Source organism: Globicephala melas, chromosome 3 (genome assembly GCF_963455315.2).
Source record: "Globicephala melas chromosome 3, mGloMel1.2, whole genome shotgun sequence".
Taxonomy (NCBI): Eukaryota; Metazoa; Chordata; class Mammalia; order Artiodactyla; family Delphinidae; genus Globicephala; species Globicephala melas.
This window is the reverse complement of record NC_083316.1, coordinates 55080582-55092342: the sequence shown is the minus strand read 5'-3', so window position 1 is coordinate 55092342 and position 11761 is coordinate 55080582.

The following is an 11761-nucleotide window of genomic DNA, read 5'->3' as shown; positions in this document are numbered from 1 at the left end:
CCAAGCTGCTACCTGCTTTCTCCAGTGAACATTTAGTTGTTTGTTTCTGACAACGAATAAAGTGTCCGTGGGGAGACACTTTAAGACTGTGCTTCTCATCAAATTTCCCCCTAGATTTCACCTCCCCTCACAGCAGCACTTGCTTAGGAACTGTTGACACTGTTGTCCCAATGCCATAGGCTCTCTCGAACTAGCTGAAGCTGATAAAAAGCCATACACTTTGAATGACCCTAAGATGCCAGGCCTTTAGCAGACCTAAGTGAAGACCACTTCCTGACCATTGCTCAGTGGAACTTCTTTTAACATAGTAGTTCTCAACTGGGGAACATTTTGTCCCAAGGGTGGAGAGGCATTTGGCATTTCTGGTTGTCACGACTGGGAAGGTGCTACTGGCATCTAGTGGGTAGAAACCAGAGATGTTTCTAAACATCCTACAGTGCACAAGACAGCCCCTACACCCTCTAAACACACACACACACACACACACATAATTATCCAGCCCCGAATGTCAGTAGTCTGGTAGTGCTAAGCTTGAGAAATCTTGCCAACTATGTACATACCTATAACTCATTTCTTCTTCTTTTTTAAAAATATTTATTTATTTGGCTGTGCCAGGTCTTAGTTGTGGCGTGTGGGATTTAGTTTCCTGACCAGGGATTGAACCTGTGCCCCCTGCATTGGGAGCATGGAGTCTTAGCCACTGGACCACCAGGGAAGTCCACCTATGACTTTCCCCCTATGATTTCTATTCAGAATGTTAACTTTTGATGCATAATTAACACAAGTTTCGTGGATCATCTCCTTTCTTTATAACACTTAGAAACTTGACTTTTCTTCTTGGTGAACTACTCAGTGTTCTCAACCATGGCCCAGTTAGTAGTGCCAACTGCATACCAGATGATGTACTAGGTGCTAGGAATACAGCTCTGAACAAAACAGATGAGATCCCTGCTCTCATTAAGCATATATTCCAATAGGACAGAGACTAAATAAGTAAGTAAAGTAGGAAAAATATCAGATAGTACTAAGTGCTAGGCAGAGAATAAAAAGAAAGTGATGCAAATAGAGTGATTTGGCAGCTGACTTAGACTTGGTGGTCAGGGATGGTCTGAGAAGTTGACATTTAAGCTGAGGTTTAAATGACAAGAAGGAAAACATTCCAGATAAAGGAAATAGTCTGTGACAAGCCAATGATAGTGTTGACCTAAAATAAATAGACTTCCAGTTATTTCTCCAGCAAAAATGGGTTCATTCAGGATCAACAAAGAATTGCAATTTGGGATCTGTACCCTTGGCAAGCCATGCAAGTCCCATGCCACAAGGAGAGGACTCTTATAGAGAGGGGAAAAGCAGTTGGGAGGACTATAGTAAACAGAGTCCTTTGGAGGAATTGAGAATTTGAAATATAGTGGCTTTTTATTGGCTGAGCTCTTGCTAGGTAAGAAGAGGAAGTCTCTCTTTTTCTTGTTGGGCTCTGCCAAAGTCACAGGACATGAAAGCTCCCCTTTCTGACCTCCCATTCTATTTTAATTGAGCTTTCTGTTTATTAATTTTTGTAATAGGAATGAGCTTGTCATGTTCAGAAAAGCTGGTGTGGCTAGAGTATGGGGGGAGGAGGGGCGTAGAGATGAGATTAAAGAAATTGGAAAGGGTAAAATTACACAAGGCCTTGTAAACCAAGCTATGATAAGTGCAGTGGAAGGCTTTGGAGGGTTTTAAGTCAAGGTGTGGCATAATCTATCTTTCTGAAAGATTACTGTAGTCACTGTGGAGAGAATACACATAGGTGGGGAGGAGACAGAGGGGGAAGCAGGAGGAGAAGAGAAGCAGGGGAGCCATTAAGAGGCTACTGTAGCAGGCCAGGCAAAAGATGATGGCTTTGATGGTACTAGTAGTGGTAGACAGAATGGGATAGACTCTGGATATATTTTGGAGGTAGACTTGCTGGGTCTTAATGATTTACATGCTTGGAGTGAGAGAAAAGGGGTCAAGGATGACTCAGGTTTTGATTTGAGTAAATGAAACAGAACACTAACAGATGAATAGCTTTTAGGGAATAGCAGGACATTTGGAAATGCCTAGAGATATACAAGGGGAGAGGTCTACTAGGCTGAGGCCAGGGTGGGAGCTAAAGCCTCCTTTGCTGAGATAGTATTTAAACTCTGATGCAGATGAGGTCATCTAAAGAAGGAATGTAAAGAAGAGTAGATGCCCAGGAGCAAGCCCCAGGGCCCTCCATTTTAAAGACTGAACAGAGAGGGAGAGGCCCTCTCTGTTAGGAAGTTAGGAAAATTGGACAAGAACACCAAAGAGGTAGGAGACCAAATAGTGGTGTCTCAGAAAAGAGAAGGCAGTGTTTCTCAGAGGGAGTAGTGGTTTAACATGGCAGATTAAATATACATATTTATCTTTGTTTCTTCCTGAAGGCAGTAAAGGTTGATTTTTTTTTAATGCATAAACTCCCAAAGATGGGTGAGGAGACAATAATGACACCATTTTAGAAGTAGGAAACACATTGAAGAGTATTAATGGAAATACCAGACCAAGAAAGTTGGAAGCTAAGCTGGCAATGGAAAGTAAAGAAGCAAACTGATTCATGCTGTAGACACCAGCAGTCTTGGGTATTGGAGGCACCAGGAGTCTGTGAAACTGGTGGTGTAGGTAGAGCTGAAAACAGGATTGCTTGATTTCCTCCTGCACTTAGGAGTGCAGTGAGAGTGCAGCATCTTCTTGGTCCTGGCAGATGATTAGAGGTTTATGTTCGGGAGATGCTGAACTAATGGAACTCTGGATTTCAGACACCAGGCAAGCTGAGTGGGGGTGAAGTGAAATTCTTCATCCCAATGGTGAGACCCAGTTCCCTCTTCCACTCAGTCCGCTAAAATGCAGGCAGCTGGACTTATAACCTCCTAAGTGAGATAAAAGCATGCCTCTCTGAGAAATGGACCAGCCCAAGAGAAAAGTCTTAAAAATACAGACGGTTAGGAAGGGTTACCAATGAAATGGATGGATCATTTTTAAAGTGACACTCACCGCCAAAACAATCTTGAGGGAAAAAAACGGAACTGGAAGAATCAGACTCGCTGACTTCAGACTATACGACAAAGCTACAGTAATAAAGACAATACGGTACTGGCACAAAAACAGAAATATAGATCAATGGTACAGGATAGAAATCACAGAGATAAATCCATGCACCTATGGTCAACTAATCTATGACAAAGGAGGCAAGGATATACAATGGAGAAGACTGTCTCTTCAATAAGTGGTGCTGGGGAAACTAGGCAGCTACATGTAAAAGAATGAAATTAGAACACTCCCTAACACCATACACAAACATAAACTCAAAATGGATTAAAGACCTAAATGTAAGACTGGACACTATAAAACTCTTAGAGGAAAACATAGGAAGAACACTCTTTGACAAAAATCACAAGATCTTTTTTGACTCACCTCCTAGAGTAATGGAAATAAAAACAAAAATAAACAAACAGGACCTAATGAAACTTAAAAGCTTTTGCACAGCAAAGGAAGTCATAAACAAGATGAAAAGACAACCCTCAGAATGGGAGAAAATATTTGCAAGGAAGCAACGGACAAAGGATTAATCTCCAAAATATATAAAGAGCTCATGCAGCTCAATATTAAAAAAACAAACAACCCAATCAAAAAATGGGCAGAAGACCTAAATAGACATTTCTCCAAAGAAGACATACAGATGGCCAAGAGGCACATGAAAAGCTGCTCAACATCACTAATTATTAGAGAAATGCAAATCAAAACTACAATGAGGTATCATCTCATATCAGTCAGAATGGCCATCATCAGAAAATCTACAAACAACAAATGCTGGAGAGGGTGTGGAGAAAAGGGAAACCTCTTGCACTGTTGGTGGGAATGTACATTGATATAGCCACCATGGAGAACAGTAAGGAGGTTCCTTAAAAAATTAAAAATAGAATTACCATATGACCCAGCAATCCCACTACTGGGCATATACCCAGAGAAAACCATAGTTCAAAAAGACACATGCACCCCAATGTTCATTGCAACACTATTTACAATAACCAGGTCATGGAAGCAACCTAGATGCCCATTAATAGATGAATGGATAAAGAAGAAGTGGCACATATATACAATGGAATATTACTCAGCCATAAAAAGAAACGAAAGTGAGCTATTTGTAATGAGGTGCATAGACCTAGAATCTGTCATACAGAGTGAAGTAAGTCAGAAAGAAAAAGACAAATACCATATGCTAACACATATATATGGAATTTAAGAAAAAAAAATGTCATGAAGAACCTAGGAGTAAGACAGGAATAAAGACACAGACCTACTGGAGAAGGACTTGAGGATATGGGGAGGGGGAAGGGTGAGCTGTGACAGGGCGAGAGAGAGTCATGGACATATACACACTAACAAACGTAAGGTAGATAGCTAGTGGGAAGCAGCATGGCACAGGGATATCGGCTCAGTGCTTTGTGACCGCCTGGAGGGGTGGGATGGGGAGGGTGGGAGGGAGGGAGGCGCAAGGGGGAAGAGATATGGGAGCATATGTGTATGTATAACTGATTCGCTTTGTTATAAAGCAGAAACTAACACAACATTGTAAAGCAATTATACCCCAATAAAGATGTTAAAAAAAACATAATGGAAAAGAATATGAAAAAGAATGTATATATATATAGATAGATATGAATACATGTGAGCATAAATATATATATATACCTGAATCACTTTGCTGTACAGCAGAAATTAACACAACATTGTAAATTAACTCTACTTCTATAAAATAAATTAAAAAAAAATAAAAAAAAAAGAAGATGTGGTACATATCTGAGTAATGGAATATTAGTCAGCCATAAAAAAGGGACGAAATTGGGTCATTTGTAGAGATGTGGACCTAGATACTGTCATACAGACTGAAGTAAGTCAGAAAGAGAAAAACAAATATCGTATACAAGCACATATATGTGGAATCTAGAAAAATGGTACAGATGAACTGATTTGCAAGGCAGAAATAGAGACACAGATGTAGAGAACAAATGTATGGACACCAAGGGGGGAAGGGGGGGTGGGATGAATTGGAGATTGGGATTGACATATATACACTAATATGTATAAGACAGATAACTGATAAAAAAAATAAAGTGACACTCACCATTTGACATACTTGTACACTGACAAAGAGCTTCTTATCAATGTTTTTAATTTCTTACTGTTAAGTGTTAACAGCCAGCCAAGGAGCACTGGACATTTGAGGAAATCCTCCAACTTAAAAGAAAGAGACCTAACAAACAAATATAAAAAGAAACTCCAGGGGACTTCCTCGGTGGCACAGTGGTTAAGAGTCTGCCTGACAATGCAGGGGACACGGTTTTGAGCCCTGGTCCGGGAAGATCCCACATGGTTCAGAGCAACTAAGCCCATGCTCCTCAACAAGGGAAGACACCGCAATGAGAAGCCTGTGTACCACAACGAAGATTAGCCCCTGCTCACTGCAGGTAGAGAAAGCCCTCACGCAGCAATGAAGAACAGACAATTCAAGGAGAAGAAAGCTAAGAAATAAACATAAAAGTTATTTATATCATCAGAGAAAGAAAAGTTAATAATGCATCCACAAGCAAGTTTTAGAAAGAGCTCTTGGAAATTAAAAATATGATAACAAACATTAAATATTCAATAGCAGGTTTGTAAAAGAAAATCAAGAAAATTTCCCAGAAAAAAGGGCAAGAAGACAAAGAGATGAACTATAGAAAAGATAAGAAATTTAGAGGATTATTCCACAAGGTCTGACATACAACAAATAGCAGAGTTCTAGAGAAAAAGACAAGAGAAAATGCAAAGAGTAAATTATTAAAGAAATAGGGCTTCCCTGGTGGCGCAGTGGTTGGGAGTCCACCTGCCGATGCAGGGGGCGTGGGTTCGTGCCCCGGTCCGGGAGGATCCCACGTGCCGCGGAGCGGCTGGGCCCATGAGCCATGGCCGCTGGGCCTGCGTGTCCGGAGCCTGTGCTCCGCAATGGGAGAGGCCACAGCGGTGAGAGGTCTGCGTACCGCAAAAAAAAGAAAAAGAAATAATACAAGAAAACTTCCCAGGACTAAAGGACATGAGTTTTATAAATCCATGTCTGAGTGCCTTGCACAATAAGTGAACGAAAGACTCATCTCATGCCACTGTGCTGGTGTATAACATTTAGAATAAAGGGAAGGCCCTAAAAGGAAACAAAATCAGATAGCATACAAAGGATCTAGAATCAGAATGGAATGAGACTTTCAAAAGCAATGTCGAAAGCTACAAGATTCTGTGGGAAAATGATTTTCAATCCATAGTTCTGTATCCAGCCAAACCATGAAACAGTCATGAGGTAGAATAAAGGCATTTTTAGATTTGCAAATTCTAAAATTATCTCCCATGTACCCTTTCTTAGGAAGTTATTGGAGTGTGTATTCTCCTAACAAAGACGGAAATTTAAAAAGAGGAAGGGGAATTCCCTAGTGTCCAGTGATTAGGACTCTGTGCTTCCACTGCAGGGGGCATAGATTCGATCCCTGGATCCTTGGTTGGGGAACTAAGATACTGCATGCTGTGCTGTGCAAAAAAAAAAAAAAAAAGGAAGATGTGGGATCAAAAAAACAGTAATTCCAACACAAGAGAAAGGCAAAAGAAATTCCCAAGACTTTAGGTGATCCTAGGCTGACACTTTTTAGTTGGCCTGAGGAGCAGTCAGTACACGTTGGAATAGAATGATAAGGAAGGTGGGTTCTAAGTGGGACATCTCCAAGCAAAAAAATGAAATTGATAACTTACTTGAGGTATTTGAATGTACTGAGAAGAGATTTACACTTCTGGTGGAGTTGGAGATTAATGAGCGATAGGTACAGAAAAACTAGGCAAATCAAAATAAGCAAGGCACTATTAAATCTGGAACAAACTAGCTGTTAAAATAAAAATTGGAAATCTAATCATAATACGGTACTTAGGGCACTTTGGTAAATCATATGGTCATAAAATAATTAAAACACTGAATATTGATTTAACCCCAAATTAGGGTTCAATTATATTGGAACGGTGGGGAGAGGGGGGGGTTGTGTTTGAATGTGCATGTGTGCTGATAGTATAAAAGAGCTAAAAACCCTCATCTTCCATTGTTAGAAGTTAGTGGGTAATGTTTAAAACTGTATAACAGCTACCAAAAAAATAGCAATAGAAGAAATTTATTGAGAATTATGACTGTAAACAGCAAATCACACAGTTAAAAGAATAGAAAATGATTCTTTTTAGAGAGCAGGAATGGGAGACAGGGGCGTGTTGATTTTGTTATAAGTTTAAAAGAACTATTTGACTTTTTTTTTTTTTTTTGCGGTACGCGGGCCTCTCACTGCTGTGGCCTCTCTCGTTGCGGAGCACAGGTTCCGGACGTGCAGGCCCAGCGGCCCAGCGGCCCAGCGGCCATGGCTCATGGGCCCAGCCGCTCCGCGGCATGTGGGATCTTCCAGGACCGGGGCACGAACCTGTGTCCCCTGCATCGGCAGGCGGACTCTCAACCACTGCGCCACCAGGGAAGCCCTGCTTTTACATATTTTTATATGCTCAGTAACTATTGCCTTCTTGTGAGGGCAGAGACCATATCAGACCTCTTTGTATCATCCACCCGGCTTTGTACGCTTTAGGCATTTAATGCATCTGTTGCCTTTAACAAAAATGGTTCCCACAGATTAATTTAGGACTGTTGCCTTGGGACGGTGATCAGGACTCTGCACTTTCACTGCAGGAGGCGCAGAACTAAGATCCCACATGCTGCGTGTTGTGGACAAAAAAAAGGACTATAGCCTTGATTGCATAGGACTGCAAGGGCTTGATCACCTTATATTCACTGGATCTAAACCCTATCATTTTAAGTCAGAGAATAAGCAACTGGCCCTTAGACCACAGCTATGGGGGAGAGTCTGACTCCTAGGCCAGCCAGTGTCCAGCCCACTATATCAATTTTAGTCTTTCATGTTAGGCATTCCTATCCTGCTCCTATGGAAAATCAAGGCAACCGACAATAGGAAACCCTACTTGAAATAAGGCATTTGAAGAGTATAAGTCACTGTAACTTACCTGATGATTTTTAAAGAGCTAGAAAATGAAACCCCATATGATTACCTAACAGGTCTGTGGTTAACTTTTCCTTCCTTCCCCCCTCCCTTCCTTCCTTCCTTCCTTCCTTCCTCCTTCCCTCCCTCTCTTTATTTTGGTTGTGCCGGGTCTTAGTATGACAGGCAGGCTCCTTAGTTGAGGCTCCAGGGCTCCTTTGTTGTGGCATGCAAACTCTTAGTTGAGGCATGCATGTGGGATCTAGTTCCCGGACCAGGGATGGAACCTGGGCCCCCTGCATTGGGAGCGCGGAGTCTTAAGCACTGCGCCACCAGGGAAGCCCCTTGTGGTTAACCTGTAACCTTGTATTCAAATATCTTCAATGCCCTGCTCCTAACCTTCATAATCATAGGTCTACTAACTCCACACCCACACCCGAAAGCCATGATGGTGCAAAACTGAACTACTGATGGGTATACACACTTTACTCCAGAGGAAATTAATCCCCTTGCCTTCTATTTCCAACCCCACTGGTCTCTTTGATCTATCAAATGCCACCTCCTTTGTGAAGCCTCACCCTCTTCCCTTCAGCTAAAAGTAACTTCTCCATTTTCTGAACTTTGCCACTCCCTTACGGCACCAAATCTCTCTAAATCTTGAATTATAGTTACATACATCTTATCTTCCCTACTGTAATAAGCATAGTGAAGGCAGAGTTTGTGTCTGATTTTTTACCTTAAACAGCGAGCTTATGGGTAAGAGGCAATGAACATGCTGCTTAGTCTACCCAAGTCCCCATCATCTCTCATTTAGGCTTGGGCAAAAGCCTTCTAACTCTTCCTTGGATTCTACTAGGCTCTTCTATCATGATCCTTTTGAAACACGTCAGCGAGTCAGTTCCTTACTCAAAGTCCTTCACAGACTTTCCATGTCCTCACTATACCACTTGACTAATTTTGCTGCTATCACACTGGCCTTCTTGCTTTTCTTCTATCATGCTAACCACCTCCTGCCTCAAATGCCTTACATTTGATATTCTTTCAGGATAGAATAGTGGCTATTAATAGACTACAGGACTTCCCCGGTGGCGCAGTGGTTAAGAATCCTCCTGACGACCCAGGAGACATGAATTCGAGCCCTGGTCTGGGAAGATCCCACTTGCCGCAGAGCAACTAAGCTCGTGCACCACAACTACTGAGCTTGAGCTCTAGAGCCTGCGAGCCACAACTACTGAGCCCACGTGCCACAACTACTGAACCCATGTGCCTAGAGCCCATGCTCCACAACGAGAAGCCACCGCATGAGAAGCCCGTGCACCGCAATGAAGGGTAGCCCCGACTCGCCACAACTAGAGAAAGCCCGCATGCAGCAACAAAGGCCCAATGAGCCAAAAATAAATAAATAAATGAATAATAAATTTATTAAAAAAATAGAATACAGTCTAAGATACTAGGTACCATTTGCTTCCTTACTCAAATCAGGTTGTCTTCCCCCATAGAGATCCTTTTTGGCCATTCTCTAGCACCCCTGTTAAGGGTGAAACCAGAGTGCCTGGTTTGGACGGTTGGCTTTACCACTTACTGGGTGTATGATCTGGGGGCAAGTTAACCTTTTTCTTCCTCAGTTTCCTCATCAGTAAAATGGGGATAATAATTACACATATTGATTGCTTAGAACACTGCCTGCCTGGTACACAGCAAGGGTTCAATAAGTTATTGCTTTTCCTCATAGTGCTCATCACAATCTGACATTTTTACATATTAGTCTGTGTCCTACACTTGAAAGTAAGCTCCTTTAGGGCAGGACTGTTTTATCGGTGATTTTATCCCTAGCTCCTAGAGCAGTGTCTTGCTATAAAGAACTTCAATGCATTTTGTTGAGTATGAATGGATTTATTCAATGTTTAAAAAAAATAAACTACTGAATTGTATTATTTTCTTAAATAGGCTTTCCATAACTGTGTGAATATTAATATTGACAGATCTATGTATTGTACTTTGTTGCAGAGGAAACCTCCTTGGCCTTTAGTTGTTTTTTTTTTTTTTTTTTTTGCGGTACGCGGGCCTCTCACTGCTGTGGCCTCTCCCGTTGCGGAGCACAGGCTCCGGACACGCAGGCTCAGTGGCCATGGCTCACGGGCCCAGCCACTCCGCGGCATGTGGGATCTTCCCAGACTGGGGCACGAACCCGCGTCCCCTGCATCGGCAGGCGGACTCTCAACCACTGCGCCACCAGGGAAGCCCCCCTTGGCCTTTAAATTCAAGTGGAAAATAGCCACAAAGAGGAACAATGTGTCTGAAAAAAATCTAGTCCACTATACTGTGTTATTGAACTAGATCAGTTATAGCTAACTTATTATGTGATAATACCAGAGTGCTAGGAGAAAAAATGGATAATTGTGTGCTTACCACACAGTAGCTTCAAATAATTACTAGCAAATTATAAAAGCACTTGAAAAAGAAAATGCATAAGTTATACTTAAGATTTTGACAATTGTATACACCTGTGTAACCACCACTGTGCTCTAGATATAGAACACTTCCATCACTCCAAAAAGATCTCCCTGTCCTTTTTTTTTCTAACAAACTCCCAGTCTTTGCAAGGCAAACACGTGGCAGGCAAAATAACGACCCCCAGAAAGATGTCCTTGTCCTAATGCCCAGAACCTGTGAATATGAACATACCTGTGACTATATTACACGGCAAAAGGGACTTTGAGATAGGGGATTATCTGGTACCTGGGTGGGCTCAAAGTAATCACAAGAGTCCTTAAAAGTAGAAGAGGAAGACAGAAGAGTGAGTCAGAGAAAGGTGCCACAGTGGAAGGAGAGGCAGGAGAGATTTGAAGTATAAGAAGCACATGACCTACTCTTGCTGGCTTTGAGGATGGAGGAGAGGGGCCACAAGCCAAAAAATGCAGGTGGTCTCTAGAAGCTGGGAATACCAGCAAAGGAACAGGGACCTCAGTCACGATCATTAGGACTGAATTCAGCTAACAACTTGAATGAGCAAGGAAATGGATTCTGAGAGCCTCCAGAAAGAAATGCAGCCCGGTGGCAACTTGATTTTAGCCCAGTGAGTCCCATACTGGACTTCTGACCTACAGAATTGTAAGATAATAAGTTTGTGTTAAGCCCTAAACTTGTGGTAATTTGTTATGACAGCAATTGAAAATTAATGCTGTACTGAAAATTTCTATGCTCTATCACTATAGAGCTTATTCTTCTTAGTCTTCTCTGTTTTTGTACTTTATATACATGGAACCATATAGTAGACCTCTTTTGTGGCTGGCTTCTTTCAATTATATGTATATATAAATATATATATATAAATATATATATAGACACACACACACACACACACACACACACACACACACACACCCATATATATATATTTTTTTGTCGCACCCTGCAGCATGTAGGATCTTAGTTCCCCGACCAGGGATCGAATCCGTGCCCCCTGCATTGGGAGCGAAGAGTCTTAACCACTGGACTGTCAGGGAAGCCCCTCACCTGTAATGTTTTTGAGATTCACTTATATTGTTTGTAACAGTAATTTTTAAAAAACTGCTGAGTAAGTAGTCCATTGTAAATACACCATAACTTACTTATCCATTCTCTCGATGATGGACATTTGGATTCTTTCCGGTTTTGGGGTCTCAAGAAGATGTACA